Below are 15,920 nucleotides of genomic sequence, written 5' to 3'. Positions count from 1 at the left end.
TTCTTCTGGTCAAGTTGTGCCACAAACTTCTCTTCTCCCCAATCCTATTCAATACTTCCTCATTAGTTATGTGATCCACCCATCTAATCTTCAGCATTCTTCTGTAGCACCACATTTCAAAAGCTTCTATTCTCTTCTTGTCCAAACTATTTACCGTCCATGTTTCACTTCCATACATGGCTACACTCCATACGAATACTTTCAGAAACGACTTCCTGACACTTAAATCTATACTCGATGTTAACAAATTTCTCTTCTTCAGAAACGCTTTCCTTGCCATTGCCAGTCTACATTTTATATCCTCTCTACTTCGTCCATCATCAGTTATTTTGCTCCCCAAATAGCAAAACTCCTTTACTACTTTAAGTGTCTCATTTCCTAATCTAATACCTTCAGCATCACCCGACTTAATTAGACTACATTCCATTATCCTTGTTTTGCTTTTGTTGATGTTCATCTTATATCCTCCCTTCAAGACACCATCCATTCCGTTCAACTGCTCTTCCAAGTCCTTTGCTGTCTCTGACAGAATTACAATGTCATCGGCGAACCTCAAAGTTTTTATTTCTTCTCCATGGATTTTAATACCTACTCCAAATTTTTCTTTCGTTTCCTTTACTGCTTGCTCAATATAGAGATCGAATAACATCGGGGAGAGGCTACAACCCTGTCTCACTCCCTTCCCAACCACTGCTTCCCTTTCATGTCCCTCAACTCTTGTAACTGCCATCTGGTTTCTGTACAAGTCGTAAATAGCCTTTCGCTCCCTGTATTTTACCCCTGCCACCTTCAGAATTTGAAAGAGAGTATTCCAGTCAACATTGTCAAAAGCTTTCTCTAAGTCTACAAATGCTAGAAACGTAGGTTTGCCTTTCCTTAATCTTTCTTCTAAGATAAGTCGTAAGGTCAGTATTGCCTCACGTGTTCCAGTATTTCTACGGAATCCAAACTGATCTTCCCCGAGGTCGGCTTCTACTAGTTTTTCCATTCGTCTGTATAGAATTCGTGTTAGTACTTTGCAGCTGTGGCTTATTAAACTGATTGTTCGGTAATTTTCACATCTGTCAACACCTGCTTTCTTTGGGATTGGAATTATTATATTCTTCCTGAAGTCTGAGGGTATTTCGCCTGTTTCATACATCTTGCTCACCAGATGGTAGAGTTTTGTCAGGACTGGCTCTCCCAAGGCCATCAGTAGTTCCAATGGAATGTTGTCTACTCCAGGTGCCTTGTTTCGACTCAGGTCCTTCAGTGCTCTGTCAAACTCTTCACGGAGTATCGTATCTCCCATTTCATCTTATCTACATCCTCTTCCATTTCCATAATATTGTCCTCAAGTGCATCGCCCTTGTATAGACCCTCTATATACTCCTTCCCCTTTCTGCTTTCCCCTCTTCGTTAGAACTGGGTCTCCATCTGAGCTCTTCATTTTCATACAAGTGGCTCTCTTTTCTCCAAAGGTCTCTTTAATTTTCCTGTAGGCAGTATCTATCTTACCCCTAGTGAGATAATCCTCTACATCCTTACATTTGTCCTCTAGTCATCCCTGCTTAGCCATTTTGCACTTCCTGTCGATCTCATTTTTGAGACGTTTGTATTCCTTTTTGCCTGCTTCATTTACTGCATTTTTATATTTTCTCCTTTCATCAATTAAATTCAATTCAAAAATAAATTCAGACATCTAAGGGTGCTAAATGACCTTTCTGCTGTTCACATAACATTTCTCAAACTGCGGGCTCTTGTGTAATGTACTTTCTTATGTCACGCGTTTTTTAAGACAAGTTGTTTTTTATTAGCGATATTAGCTAACTTATTCAAGTGTAAGCACGCAGTCTTTCAATGTCTAGGTCATTTTTTAAAAACTCAGTCGATTTTTCCAAATTTGTTTCGCCTCTGTTTACTAAATGCAAGCCACTTAGTAATGTAAGATTGCACCGTTTCACAAACTTCAATGTAAATAGTTTTGTAGTATTCCTTTGGGGTTTTGAAAGTGTGCGGTGAGCTGGCTTAGTTGTTTTCATACTTCTTTGGTATACTTTGATTCTGAAGCGAAGGATCATCAACTTGTGAAGGTTTTTCTTTTAAACACAATTCCCAAAAGTGTTCAAAACTATCACGTCTTCCATTCGATATACAAATCATGCCCTCATATATTTTTTCCAGATCATCAACACTCAGATGAGGGCATTGAATTTTTTCATTGACATCATCTACTGGGTTCATTGCAAGGCAATAAAGATGTAAAAAGAAATAAGTCTTTAAAGGCAACATTGACTCGAGGTAGCCTGCACATTTGTAACCTGCCTCTGTTTTGCCCTCTGCAGAAGATGTTTCAAAAAACTCTAGTTCTTCAAAGTTTTTCAATATTCTCAAGATACTAGAAGCTCGCATAGTCCATCGAGTCAGGCAAAGGGGTCATAGACCAGCTAGGTCGTTGGCGCTCTCACAGTGCATGCTTCTGGAAAGTCCCATCCTTTTGTTGAATTCCGTTACAGTGTTTATTAAGTCCTTGGCTAAAGCCATAATATCCCTCAGACGTAAGATGGCAGAGATTGCCTACAACTGCCAAGTCTAAACTGAGAGCAGTGCAGTGCACATAATCAGGGTATATACATGGACAAGGAAAAAAAATTCCCGGATTTCCCGGTTGAAAATACACTTTCTCCCGGGTGAAAATACACTTTTCCCGTGTTAAGTGATAGTATACTTTTCCTTGGCACTGTAAAATTTGTCAGTACTTTGAATGTTTATGGTTTTATATGGCGACGTAAAATATCCCGGCACTTTAGAAAACGAAACTAAGGGGGGGAAAAACACGTTTTGGAAAGATCTCTGATGTGCAGCAACATGTACGCTGCATAGTTTCGTGTTATGAAGGTATAACTTCGAATTCCACCAAACACCGCATGTTACTTTCCAAACCATTGAAATCGAGATTGCGACGCGCTTTGGTATGCCAGTCATTGCTCATGTCACGTGATCTTGCCAGCTGAAGACAGCATAGAACACATGATGTAGTCAGCCAATAGCAAGATCACTCATAAGTAGTGCGAAAATACAAATAGGAAAAAGTTAATGGTTTAAATTAATATACATAGTGTTGCTACAAGAAAAACAAAGCTTTCATATATAATCGTGGTCTCTAAAATTAATAAGCTGCAAGAGAAGCTAAGCTTCCACATATAATGTTGATCTTTTTTGCACATGTTACACTTTGAGCTGTATCACACAAATGTGCCAGTAAAATTTTTAATAACGATGTAAATTTCTGAGCTTCTGGGCTCGAAATTCTTCTAGATGGTCGTCCTCAAAGAGTTGATTTTTAATTGAGAGTCAAATGCTCTGTGATTTAAGAAATTCATCGTACATTCTCGCACATAGTTCATCTTGTGTAAAAGGAAATTTACTTTCAAAAAGTAATGCTTTTCAAACCACCATTTGCAATATTTTCCCATGATGTGTTAGAAACTGATTCGTTTCAGCAGTTGTCAGAGAGCGCCAGATAACAGGCGCCCCAGTTCTTGCGCAGCTACGATGACGGAGGAAGCTCGTATGTTCATACGTGTAAAACATTAAAAGATTTTGCGCTATGTCACAAAAGAAACAAGACATCAGAGGATACTTCAAGAGTATCGGAATTTCGTGAACCATACTAAAATGCATAATTCAGCTTAAAGCGCACATTCGTATGTCCAGATTCGGATGCAAATTTTCTTGATGTAAATTTTCTCGACTACCACTACTGTATTGTCTCATGTTTGGTTCTTTATTATGGCATAATGCCATGCGAGCTAGAAAATGGAAAACGTGCACTTGAAATGCAGCGAACAGTTGAAACTAACCAACAGTGTGAAATTAAACACTTCATTTCAAATAAATTGACTGCCTCATCACTAAAGATTACTAAAAGTCAAATCTCTTTAGCAAACCGACAAAAATAACTTAATTATTCTGCAAGGCGATTAACACTTGACTGTCAGAAAGGTGGAGAAAATTTTAGCCTTCCGTAAACATGTGAACGTATTTTAATTCATTTGATAGCTCCCGGCCGCAGAAATCCGTATCGTTTTCATTTAATGTGAGAGCAATAAATGAAGAGGAAACAGCAAAATCACTCAACGTAAACACGGGTCACGTGGAGACTACCCACCTCCCAACTACAGCTCAGACTGCTCTGTGCATCAACCCCGGATCTACGACATTTCCGAACCGAGGCAATATTAGGTAGTGGCGCCCAACCACACATCCGTAGCCAGAAGCGGGAGAAGGTATTACTCATACGCGACTCAACTGCGCATGCACATGAACCTGCCCGCAACTGCTCAAACGAATTTAATGTAAACAGCAGTGACGCCACACTCATCGGAGACAATTTGTTGTTAGGAAGCAATGCATAGTCTTCCTGAAGCTTTTGACACACTTTGCTGTTGGCAGACGCTTGTATGAGCACTATGTTTTGCTGTTGCATATGGTGCATTTCCTTTGAGACTTAAGTTTTATTTTCGTTCATTTTTCCTCTCGTTCATGTTTTGTTGCTGCAGTATTATTCTGCAGAAGCGGGATACAGTAATATCCTTTGTTGGAGTATTGATTCTTACCAGTCAAAATCACAAAAATTTAACTGAAAGCTAAAACAATAATAGATTCCCGGAATTCTAAAAAATTCCTGGGATTTTCTCGGTTTTCTCCCGGATGAAAAAATTCCCGGATCTCCCGGTTGTCCCGGGTCGTAGACACCCTGATAATGTACTTCTGGTTGTATATCCAGAACTAACTATTTTAGTTCTTTGAACTTACCATCATAGCACTGTCCTCTTAAGTTATCCATTGACAAATCAAGACGAGCAAAAAATCTTAAAATACTGGACAAAATTTGTGATTCAATGTTGGGGGTCTCGTATAAGCCAATACAGTCTTCATTGATCATCAAGGAATCATCTACAGCACGAATACAAAATGACACTTGTTTGTGAATCGAAGAATCTTTTGTTTCGTCAACCATAATAGAAAAATGTTCATTCTTCTTGACTGAAGCTAATACCTTTCTCAACACAGACTTTCCTAGTGGATCAATGATATCGTTTTGAATATATACCCCGAATGCCCTAACCAATATTTGGACTAAGGTATGTCCTCCTTTTGGAGTTCCTACAATTGAAAAAAAAATTGAGTTTACATCTTCGTGCCCTCTAATTGCTAGTCCTTGTTGGCATAGAAATTGGATGGTAGTAAAAATTGTTTCTAGAGCTAAACGGCCTTTCTTCATATCACTAACTGTTCATTCAATTGGGAGGCCACACTTCGGTTAGTGATAGAATTTAGTTTCAGAACACCTTCTTTATGCATAAACATATTTCCATGAAGATTGAATATTTCCAAAGCCTTTTTCCAGTTAGAAAACCCTATGGAGGTAAATAAATCTTTTTTGGAGAAAAGTTTAATAGATTTTTAGCACCTAACTTTGCAGGTTTTGCAAAAAACTTTTCAGTAGATGCTTCATATTCTATCCATGTGTGTTTGGTCAACCAAGACTTCTGAAATGATCTTCCCTTGCCGGATTGTCCAGGTTTTGGCTGTGAACGGTTCTTGCCTGAAGACGATGAAGCAATTGACGACACAATAATTGTTGGAGGTTGACTTGCAGTATCATCAACTTCCAAGTGCACCTTTTTGGTAACAAATATATCCATTGCAAACTTAATTCACAATACACTAAGAGACTAAAGTAAATGAATAAAATATAATCATATAAAATAGTCCACTAGACACTGAAGTCAGAACACTAAACACGCCTGCAGCATGCACTGAACAAAATTATCCGCACTGAATGACTGTGATAGCAGGGTGGGCTTAATATAGCTGTCACATCATAATGCCTCGAAGCATCAAGGTGACGTGAGGCAGAGGGTTCCAGGTGCTTCTGCTCCAGTCCTTTTGATGTCACCGCAGCCGCAGGTACAGAGCCCCACACGCCTGAACAAGCCGTGTGACAGCTCTCATACCAGCAGCAGCATCAGACTACTGTGAGCCATCATAGCTACTCATAAGAAGAGACTTATTTTAAATTTCATCATCTCTCTTTAGCTTCAACTCCTCTATTTTGCGCGTGTTTATGTGGAAAGACTTTCCACGGGGTCAACAGGAGGGCCACCTCAGTTCACCTGATGAACAGGTTTCGGGCACTATCTGTGGCTGACAAGGTCCATAAGCCAGATGCACCAGCTCACCCTGTTCCAGAGGAAGCCTCTCAGCCTGCAAGGCCTTGGCATTCACAGACGGTGGGATTACCGGCAATTAAGAGCTCTAACATTAGCTGCATAATGGGGCCTTTTAGAGATATGGCTGCAAAGGTTGGGAAGGAACCTACTGTGCACACTCTGAATACCGGGAGCAGTCATTCCAGATGTGGAATGGGTGCTTCCAGTTGCCACTGAAGAGCACAAGGTACAGTCAACTGCAGGTGGTGGCTTCATGTTGGTACTAATGATATTTGTTGCTTTAGATCGGAAGAGATTCTCTCTGGTGTTTGATGGCTAGCTGAAGTGAAAGCCTGCCACAATCTTGCTTGTGAGATGAAGACAGAGCTTAACACCTGTAGCATCATTGACAGAGCCAACTGTGGTCCTACTGGTACAGAGCCGAGTAGAGAGTCTGAATCAGAGGCTCAGGTGATTCTGTGGCCATGTAGGTTGCAGATTCCTGGACTTGGGCCACAGGGTGGTGGGTTTCTGGGTTCCCAGAAATAGGTCAGGGGTCCACTATGCACTGGAAGTGGCTGCACTAGTAGTGGAAGCTGAGTGGAGGGAACAGGACAGTTTTTTTTTAGGTTAGAGGGTCTCAGGAAAGTACAGAAAGGGCTTCAGTTTCAAATGGTGCAGGAGAAAGACAGGAAGAGGGCAGACAGAGTAATAATCAATACTTTAGTTGTAAAGTGTTGTAGCTGTGTTGGGAAAGAACCAGAGTCTCAAATCATTATAGGCTAAAGCCAGAAATAAGTTCAACCAAAATTTTTACAAGGATCTAATCATGTTCTGAAAGGAGAGATTAATTACAGGTGATGGTGGTGGTGGTGGAGTATTCACTGCTGTCACAAGTAGTTTAACCTGTAGTGACATTGAAGTAGATAGTTCCTATCAGTTAGTATGGGTAGAAGTCATATCGGACAACTGGAATAAATTAATAATTGGTTCCTTTTACGACCCCCCCCCCCCCCACCCCCACAAACTCAGATGATACAGTTGCTGAACAGTTAAAGAAAGCTTTAGTCTCACTTCAAATAGGTACCCCACTCATACAATTATAGTTTGCGGTGGCTTTAATCTACCCTCACTGTTGTTGTTGTTGTTGTTGTTGTCTTCAGTCCAGAGACTGATTTGATGCAGCTCTCCACACTACTCTATCCTGTGCAAGCTGCTTCATCTCCCAGTACCTACCACAACCTACATCCTTCTGAATCTGCTTAGTGTATTCATCTCTTAGTCTCCCTCTACAGTTTTTACGATCTACGATGCCCTCCACTACTAAATTGGTGATACCTTGATGCCTCAGAACAAGTCCAACCAACCAATCCCTTCTTCTAATCAAGGTGTGCCACAAATTTCTCTTCTCACCAATTCTATTCAATACTTCCTCATTAGTTACGTGATCTCCCCATCTAATCTTCAGCATTCTTCTGTAGCACCACATTTCGAAAGCTTCTATTCTCTTCTTGTCCAAACTATTTATCGTCCATGTTTCACTTCCATACATGGCCACACTCCATACAAATACTTTCAGAAACGACTTCCTGACACTTAAATCTATACTTGATGTTAACAAATTTCTCTTCTTCAGAAACACTTTCCTTGCCATTGCCAGTCTACATTTTATATCCTCTCTACTTCAACCATCATCAGTTATTTTGCTCCCCAAATAGCAAAACTCCTTTCCTACTTTAAGTGTCTCATTTCCTAATCTAATTCCCTCAGCATCACCCAACTTAATTCAACCACATTCCATTATCCTTGTTTTGCTTTTGTTGATGTTCATCTTATATCCTCCTTCCAAGACACTGTACATTCCATTCAGCTGCTCTTTCAGGTCCTTTGCTGTCTCTGACAGAATTACGTCATCGGTGAACCTCAAAGTTTTTATTTCTTCTCCATCGATTTTAATTCCTACTCCAAATTTATCTTTCGTTTCCTTTACTGCTTGCTCTATAGACAGATTGAATAACATCGGGGAGAGAGTACAACCCTGTCCACTCCCTTCCCAACCACTGCCTCCCTTTCATGCCCCTCAACTCTTATAACTGCCATCTGGTTTCTGTACAAATTGTAAACAGCCTTTCGCTCCCTGTATTTTACCCCTGCCACCTTCAGAATTTGAAAGAGAGTATTCCAGTCAACATTGTCAAAAGCTTTCTTTAAGTCTACAAATGCTAGAAACATAGGTTTCCCTTTTCTTAATCTATTTTCTAAGATAAGTCGTAATGTCAGTATTGCCTCACATGTTCCAATATTTCTACAGAATCCAAACAGATCTTCCCCAATGTCGGTTTCTACCAGTTTTTCCATTCGTCTGTAAGTTGGTGAAAATACATGTTTAAAGTCGGTGGTAAGCATGAAACGTCATCTAAAATTTTATTACTAAATGCTTTTGCAGAAAATTATTTTGAATAATTAGTTCAAGAGCCCACGTGAAGTGTAAATGGTTGCAAAAACATACTTGACCTCTTTGCAACACCGAATCCTGTCTATATAGGGAGTGTTAGGGATTAGTGACCACAAGGTGGTTTTAGCTAGACTGAATACTAACATCTCAACCCACAAAAAATTCAACGTCAAATAAACCTAAAAAATAAATAAATAAATAAATAAAAATTTGCACAACACCTTCCGAAGCGACAATCTCCATTCCTTCCAAACTGACTACGCATAGACCAAATGTGGTTTGAATTCAAAGAAATTACATTGATGGCAATTTAGGAAAATATGCCAAATAAATTAATAAGAAATGGTACTGATCACCCATGGTACACAAAATAGATCAGAACACTGTTGCACAAGTTGGGGGGGGGGGGGGGGGTGAAAAATTTAAACTAATGCAAAATTCCAAGATTGGCAAAGTTTTAAAGACCTTCCAAATTATTTTGCACGAACTTTAATGGGAGATGCTGTTAATAGTTTGCACAACAATACTCACTCAATCTGACAGAAAATCCAAAGAGATTCTGGTTGTATGTGAGGTACACCACTGGGAAGATGCATTCAATACCTTCACTGTGCGATAACAATGGTGATGTTACTGATAATTTCACTAAAGCAGATTTACTAATCCAGTTTTCTGAAATTCCTTCACAAAAGAAGACTAAGTAAATATTACAGAATTCAAATCAAGAACGTAAGTTACAAGCAGATCTTCTGTGCAGTTAACCAGGTTTAAACAATTAATAAAGGTAAGGCCTCTGGTCCAGATTGTATACTAGTCAGGTTCCTTTCAGAATATGTTGATATAAAAGCTCCATACCTGGCAATCATATACTACTACTCACTCAAAGAAAGGTCTGTACCTAAAGACTGAAAAGTTGCACAAGTCACACCAATACCCAAGAAAGAAAACAGGAGTAACTCACTGAATTACAGACTCATATTACTAACAAGGTTTTGCAGTAAGGCTTTCGAACATATACTGTGTTGGGACACTATGAATTACCTTGAAGAAAATGATTTGACAAACATGAAACATGAATTCAAAAAATATCATTCTTATGAAACGCAACTAGCTCTTTATTCTCACAAAGTGATGAGTGCTATCGATGAGGGATGTCAAATTGATTCCATACCTTTAGATTTCCAGAAGCCTTTTGACACTTTCCTCACAAGCATCTCCTGATCAAATCTGCATGCTTATGGAGTATCATCTCAGATGTGTGACTGAATTCACGATTTCCTGTCAGAAATGTCACAGTTCATAATAACTGATGAAAAGTCATTGAGTGAAATAGAAGTAATCTGTGCCATTTCCCACGGAAGTGTTCTAGGCCCTCTGCTGCTCCTGCTCTGCATAAAGTATCTATGAGACAATCTGAGAAGCCCTCTTATACTGTTTGTATATGATGCTCTCATTTACCATCTAGTAGAGTCATCAGATGATCAAAACCAACTGCAAAATGATTTAGACAAAATATCTGTATGATTCAAAAAGTGGCAATTGACTGCAAATAATGAGACATATGAAGTCATCCAAATGATTACTGAAAGAAATCCTTTAAATTTAGGTTACACACAAGTCTAAATGCTGTAAACTGAACTGAATACTTAAGGATTACAATCATGAATAACAAATTGGAATGATCACATAGATAATGTGCAAATCAAAGACTGTGATTTTTTGGCAGAACACTTAGAAAATGTAACAGGTCTACTGAGATTGCTTGTCCATCATCTACTGGAGTACTGCTGTGCTGTGTGGGATTTACATTAGATAGGATCGACGGAGGACATCCAAAAACATCAAAGAGGAGCAACTTGTTTCATATTATCATGAAATAGGGGACAGAGTGCCCTGGATATGATAGAGGAATTGGGGTGGCAGTCCCTAAAACAAAGTTTTCTTTTTTTTTTTTTCTTCTGTGGCAGGACATAGTCATGAAATTCCAATCACCTATTTTCTGCTCAGAGTGTGAAAACATTTTGTAGGTGCCCACCTGTGAGGGAGAAATGATGATCATAACATAAAGAAAACAGAGTTCACACAAATGGAAAGGTAGAGAAGCAGCTTTAAGGTGTTCCATCAGCTCTCTGCAAGGAACTTAACTGTTAACAAAGAATCTACACAATATGAGCCAATTAGCTCTGGCCAACAACCAATGAAAAAATTACTTTTTATAATCCGGTTACAGATATCCTGTTTAATAATCGTTGCACCATGACTAAAATGTGTTGACAACAGAGATAACTGGTACATAGAATATTGGTTGCTCTGCTTTGTTTATGTATTGGTTTTCCATTGTAGATTAACTGCCTACAGTACACTATAGTTCAATTCTTTTATCTTGGCGGCTCGCGCATGCCCGCCTAGACGCGGGAGATTGCTGCGTTGCCAGTTGCACATGACGCAAGCGCCAATAGAAGCAGCGCCATAGTATAGCATAGTTCGCAAGCTTACGTTTAGGGGGGGAGCGCGCAGTTCGTGAAGTAAAGCCACCACGGCCGCATTAACCCTTTCGCAGCTACAAAGACGTGCTCCCTGCATTCCGCGCTGTGAGCGATTTTGTCACTGCACTGCTCGCCTGTGCAGACACATTGTGTTCCGACTGCTTTGACACTCTTTATCATTCGATTCCACAAAAACTATTTGGCTCAAAAATTAGATTTTTACCTATCTTCTTGACTGATACCTTCCCCCCATAAATGACTTAATTTTGTTTCTATGTTCAACGCAGTTATTACGCAGCATTAAATATAGTAAACCATTGCACGAAATTTTGAAGAGTTTGCAGAGGTAAAAGTCCATAGAGAATACTTTCCGGATGGTCGATTTTAGTTGCCACAATGTTGAGAATGAAATGTGGACAAGATACCTATATATTTCATTTAATTTAAGTACCACATAAGTGTTGGATGTAATATTGAGAAATATTCCACCTTTCGCGACTGTAAGAAAAGTTTTACTTACACTGGGCACGTTTGGCTTTATTTTAAAGCACTTCAATCAATCAAAAGGAAGTAGACAAAATACATTAAACAAAACTGTGGACTTACAAAAACATTAGGACTTGAATATACCGTCTGTCAGTGAAGTGCTCAGAGCTATGTCAAATATAATTTTGTGTGTGGCACATACAAACAGCATTTATTTGCTAAAACACTGATGAGCCAACACAAACGTTGAATATTGTGCTACCGCAGCACAAAACTACGAAAGGTGACTTGGCAATGGAGGACACAAAATACATGAAGCTTCAAAAGAGAGAAACGCGTCTGGTCTAAATAAGTCGCTTATTACAGTTGCAGAAGAGGGATATATTTCAATACCATTGGTAAAACTGCGACTGTGGAACAAAAACAAGAAATAGAACATGAATACCATTGTGTATGTGCCATACCTTTCACCGATGGAAGTGCTTTAAAATAAAGCCAAACGCGCCGTGTGTAAATAAAACTTTTATTACAGTCGCGAAAGACGGAATGTTTCTCAATATTACATGTGACACCTATGTGGTACTTAAATTAAATGAGATATTGTTATATAGTAAATATTATATGAAATTTAGGTATCTTGTCCACATTTCATTCTCAACATTGTGGCAACTAAAATCGACCATACGGAAAGTATACGCTATGGACTTTTACCTCTGCAAACTCTTCAAAATTTCGTGCAATGGTTTACTACATTTAATGCTGCACATCAAAACAAAATTAAGTCATTTATGCGGGGAAGGTATCAGTCAAGAAGACGTGTAAAAATCAAATTTTTTGGCCAAATAGTTTTTGGAAATCGAATGATAAGTGTGTCAAAGCAGTAGGAACACCAACCATGTGTCTGCACAGGCGAGAAGTGCAGTGATGACAAAACCGCGCACAGCGCGGAATGCGGGGAGCATGTGTCTGCAGCAGCGAAAAAGTTAATGAAGAGGCAAAGCACTAGAAATTTCATTCAAACGAATAAAATTCGTGAAGTAAGCCACTCCAATATTGTTTTTAAATAAAGAAAATATTAAGCACTGCACAAGGTTTGAACTCTTAACCTTGCACTTGGCAGCCCAACACCTTAACTGTTTCGCTACCTTACCTCCTCAGAGAGTGTAACTCCATAAGGACTCTTAACACCTCACGCAACTACTTATAAACACTGTTGGTATGACTATGAATTACTCACACTTCGTCGAAGTATGATAGGAAATAAACAATTACCGCTGTTGTTTATTGCGAAAAAGCAGTTCGTGAGAGTGATACAAACACGTTTCCTTGCTATCGCCTGAATTAGGAGTCTTATTGCTTGTTTGGTTTAATTAATTAATAGAATATGAAGCAATTGGTATAAAGAATGCTTTTTCCAAACTTTCTATAAAAGAAAGTCTGCTATTAAGACATTGCTTTTGTTCTATTACTTTATTTATGACTGAACGTTTCTAAAACTGAAGACACTCGTCCGTGCTCTGCACAGCAGTCGAGATGTGGCAACGTCGTTCTCTGTTCATTGTCTGACTGTGTTTTGTGACGTCAGATGCGCAGAACGAACCTAAACTTGGCCGCCAAGATATATGACGCGCACTTTAGCTTCTCATGAGGTGTATGTGTGTTACAGTACTGACACACCGATACTTCCAATGAGAAAAGGGTGTACTGTAGGCAGCTAATCTGCCTCATCAATATCTCCATGCGGCGGGGAGCCGAGGGTGACAGCAGAGGCAAAAGTATCCCAGTCAACACTGTTGAGAGCTCATCTGGGCAGGTGTCTTCGGAAGTGATGCTGAGGGAGGGACAGGAAGATCGGGAAATGGTCACTACCATAGATGTCATCGTGAACTCTCCAGTGGATGGACTCTTCAATGGATGGATGGGAAAAGACAAGTGCTGCAGATGGAAAGGTAAACGGACAAGAAAGTTCCATGCACCAACTGAATTGTGTTGGGGCACCAGAATTCAAGAGGCAAAGGTAAGGTTGTGCCAGTAGGTTTTCGAGGTCCTTACCACAGCCAGTGATCATCATTACACTCACAAAGGGTTATGAGCACTGAAATCACCCAAGATTAGGAAAGGAGGGGGGGGGAGACTGAGAAACCAATGGAAACAATGTCTTCTAAGGCACTTTACCACTGGGAAGGATGTAAACATTGCACATAGTAACACCCTGAAATGCCCTTATCTGAACAGTCACAGCCTCCAAAGGTGGGGAGGGGAGGGCCCCGAGATCGGGGAGGGGGGGGGGGCCCGAGATCGGGGAGGGGGGGGTGGCCCCGAGATCGGGGGAGAGGGGGGGGGGGCCCGAGATCGGGGAGGGGGGGGGGGCCCGAGATCGGGGAGGGGGGGGGGGCCCCGAGATCGGGGAGGGGGGGGGGCCCCGAGATCGGGGAGGGGGGGGGGGGCCCGAGATCGGGGAGGGGGGGGGCCCGAGATCGGGGAGGGGGGGGGCCCGAGATCGGGGAGGGGGGGGGGGGCCCGAGATCGGGGAGGGGGGGGGGGCCCCAGATCGGGGAGGGGGGGGGGCCCGAGATCGGGGAGGGGGGGGGGGCCCGAGATCGGGGAGGGGGGGGGGCCCGAGATCGGGGAGGGGGGGGGGGCCCGAGATCGGGGAGGGGGGGGGGCCCGAGATCGGGGAGGGGGGGGGGCCCGAGATCGGGGAGGGGGGGGGCCCGAGATCGGGGAGGGGGGGGGGCCGAGATCGGGGAGGGGGGGGGGCCCGAGATCGGGGAGGGGGGGGGGGCCCGAGATCGGGGAGGGGGGGGGGGCCCGAGATCGGGGAGGGGGGGGGGGCCCGAGATCGGGGAGGGGGGGGGGGCCCGAGATCGGGGAGGGGGGGGCCGAGATCGGGGAGGGGGGGCCCGAGATCGGGGAGGGGGGGCCCGAGATCGGGGAGGGGGGGCCCGAGATCGGGGAGGGGGGGCCCGAGATCGGGGAGGGGGGGCCCGAGATCGGGGAGGGGGGGCCCGAGATCGGGGAGGGGGGGCCCGAGATCGGGGAGGGGGGGCCCGAGATCGGGGAGGGGGGGGCCCGAGATCGGGGAGGGGGGGCCCGAGATCGGGGAGGGGGGGCCCGAGATCGGGGAGGGGGGGCCCGAGATCGGGGAGGGGGGGCCCGAGATCGGGGAGGGGGGGCCCGAGATCGGGGAGGGGGGGCCCGAGATCGGGGAGGGGGGGCCCGAGATCGGGGAGGGGGGGGCCCGAGATCGGGGAGGGGGGGCCCGAGATCGGGGAGGGGGGGCCCGAGATCGGGGAGGGGGGGCCCGAGATCGGGGAGGGGGGGCCCGAGATCGGGGAGGGGGGGCCCGAGATCGGGGAGGGGGGGCCCGAGATCGGGGAGGGGGGGCCCGAGATCGGGGAGGGGGGGCCCGAGATCGGGGAGGGGGGGCCCGAGATCGGGGAGGGGGGGCCCGAGATCGGGGAGGGGGGGCCCGAGATTGGGGAGGGGGGGCCCGAGATTGGGGAGGGGGGGCCCGAGATTGGGGAGGGGGGGCCCGAGATTGGGGAGGGGGGGCCCGAGATTGGGGAGGGGGGGCCCGAGATTGGGGAGGGGGGGCCCGAGATTGGGGAGGGGGGGCCCGAGATTGGGGAGGGGGGGCCCGAGATTGGGGAGGGGGGGGCCCGAGATTGGGGAGGGGGGGCCCGAGATTGGGGAGGGGGGGCCCGAGATTGGGGAGGGGGGGCCCGAGATTGGGGAGGGGGGGCCCGAGATTGGGGAGGGGGGCCAGAGGGAAGGTAAGGTGAGTGACTGAATGAGTGGGTGGGAGGGAGGGAGGGAGGCAATGTGTTTAAAGTATTTGAAGAGTCAAGATCTGTCACTCTTACCAATAGTTTACCTGCTTGAACTTAGATTTTTTCCTTGTGAATGCCGAGAATCAGAATGTTAACTCTGGCAGGACAGTGGGCTTTTGTTTTTATGCATGTACAGCTCGTCTTTTACTTCGAATTATTTCGCATTTCATGTCAATGGCGGACTGCATCAGCTATGAACGATTTCGGATTGAGTCAAACTTTATTTTCTGAGCTTTAGGGTCTGTGAAATCATACATGGATCAGCAAATTTTAAGAGCTGATACACACACTATTTATTTAAATTTTAAATTACTTAGGTTGAAATTATAGCAGCAACTAGGTTGGTCTTCACCAGTCCACTGTTGACAATTTATTAATAAATAGTGGAAATATTAATTACTAATTGTGTTGTAGGGTGGCTTTTATATGTCTACCTATATACTCAATCTAAAATATTTATTTT

At 43.4% G+C, this 15,920-nt stretch overlaps 1 protein-coding gene across 1 annotated transcript in view; it reads right to left on the bottom strand.

Annotated features, from left to right (window-relative positions):
- Nucleotides 1-15,920, bottom strand: part of LOC124612800 (motile sperm domain-containing protein 2-like) — an 84,306-nt gene that overhangs the window by 7,172 nt on the left and 61,214 nt on the right. The window lies entirely within an intron of this gene.

The sequence above is a fragment of the Schistocerca americana genome, chromosome 4, assembly GCF_021461395.2.
Source record: "Schistocerca americana isolate TAMUIC-IGC-003095 chromosome 4, iqSchAmer2.1, whole genome shotgun sequence".
NCBI classification, from domain to species: domain Eukaryota; kingdom Metazoa; phylum Arthropoda; class Insecta; order Orthoptera; family Acrididae; genus Schistocerca; species Schistocerca americana.
The sequence above is the reverse complement of the archived record's forward strand: the minus strand, read 5'-3'. Positions and strand labels throughout refer to the sequence as shown.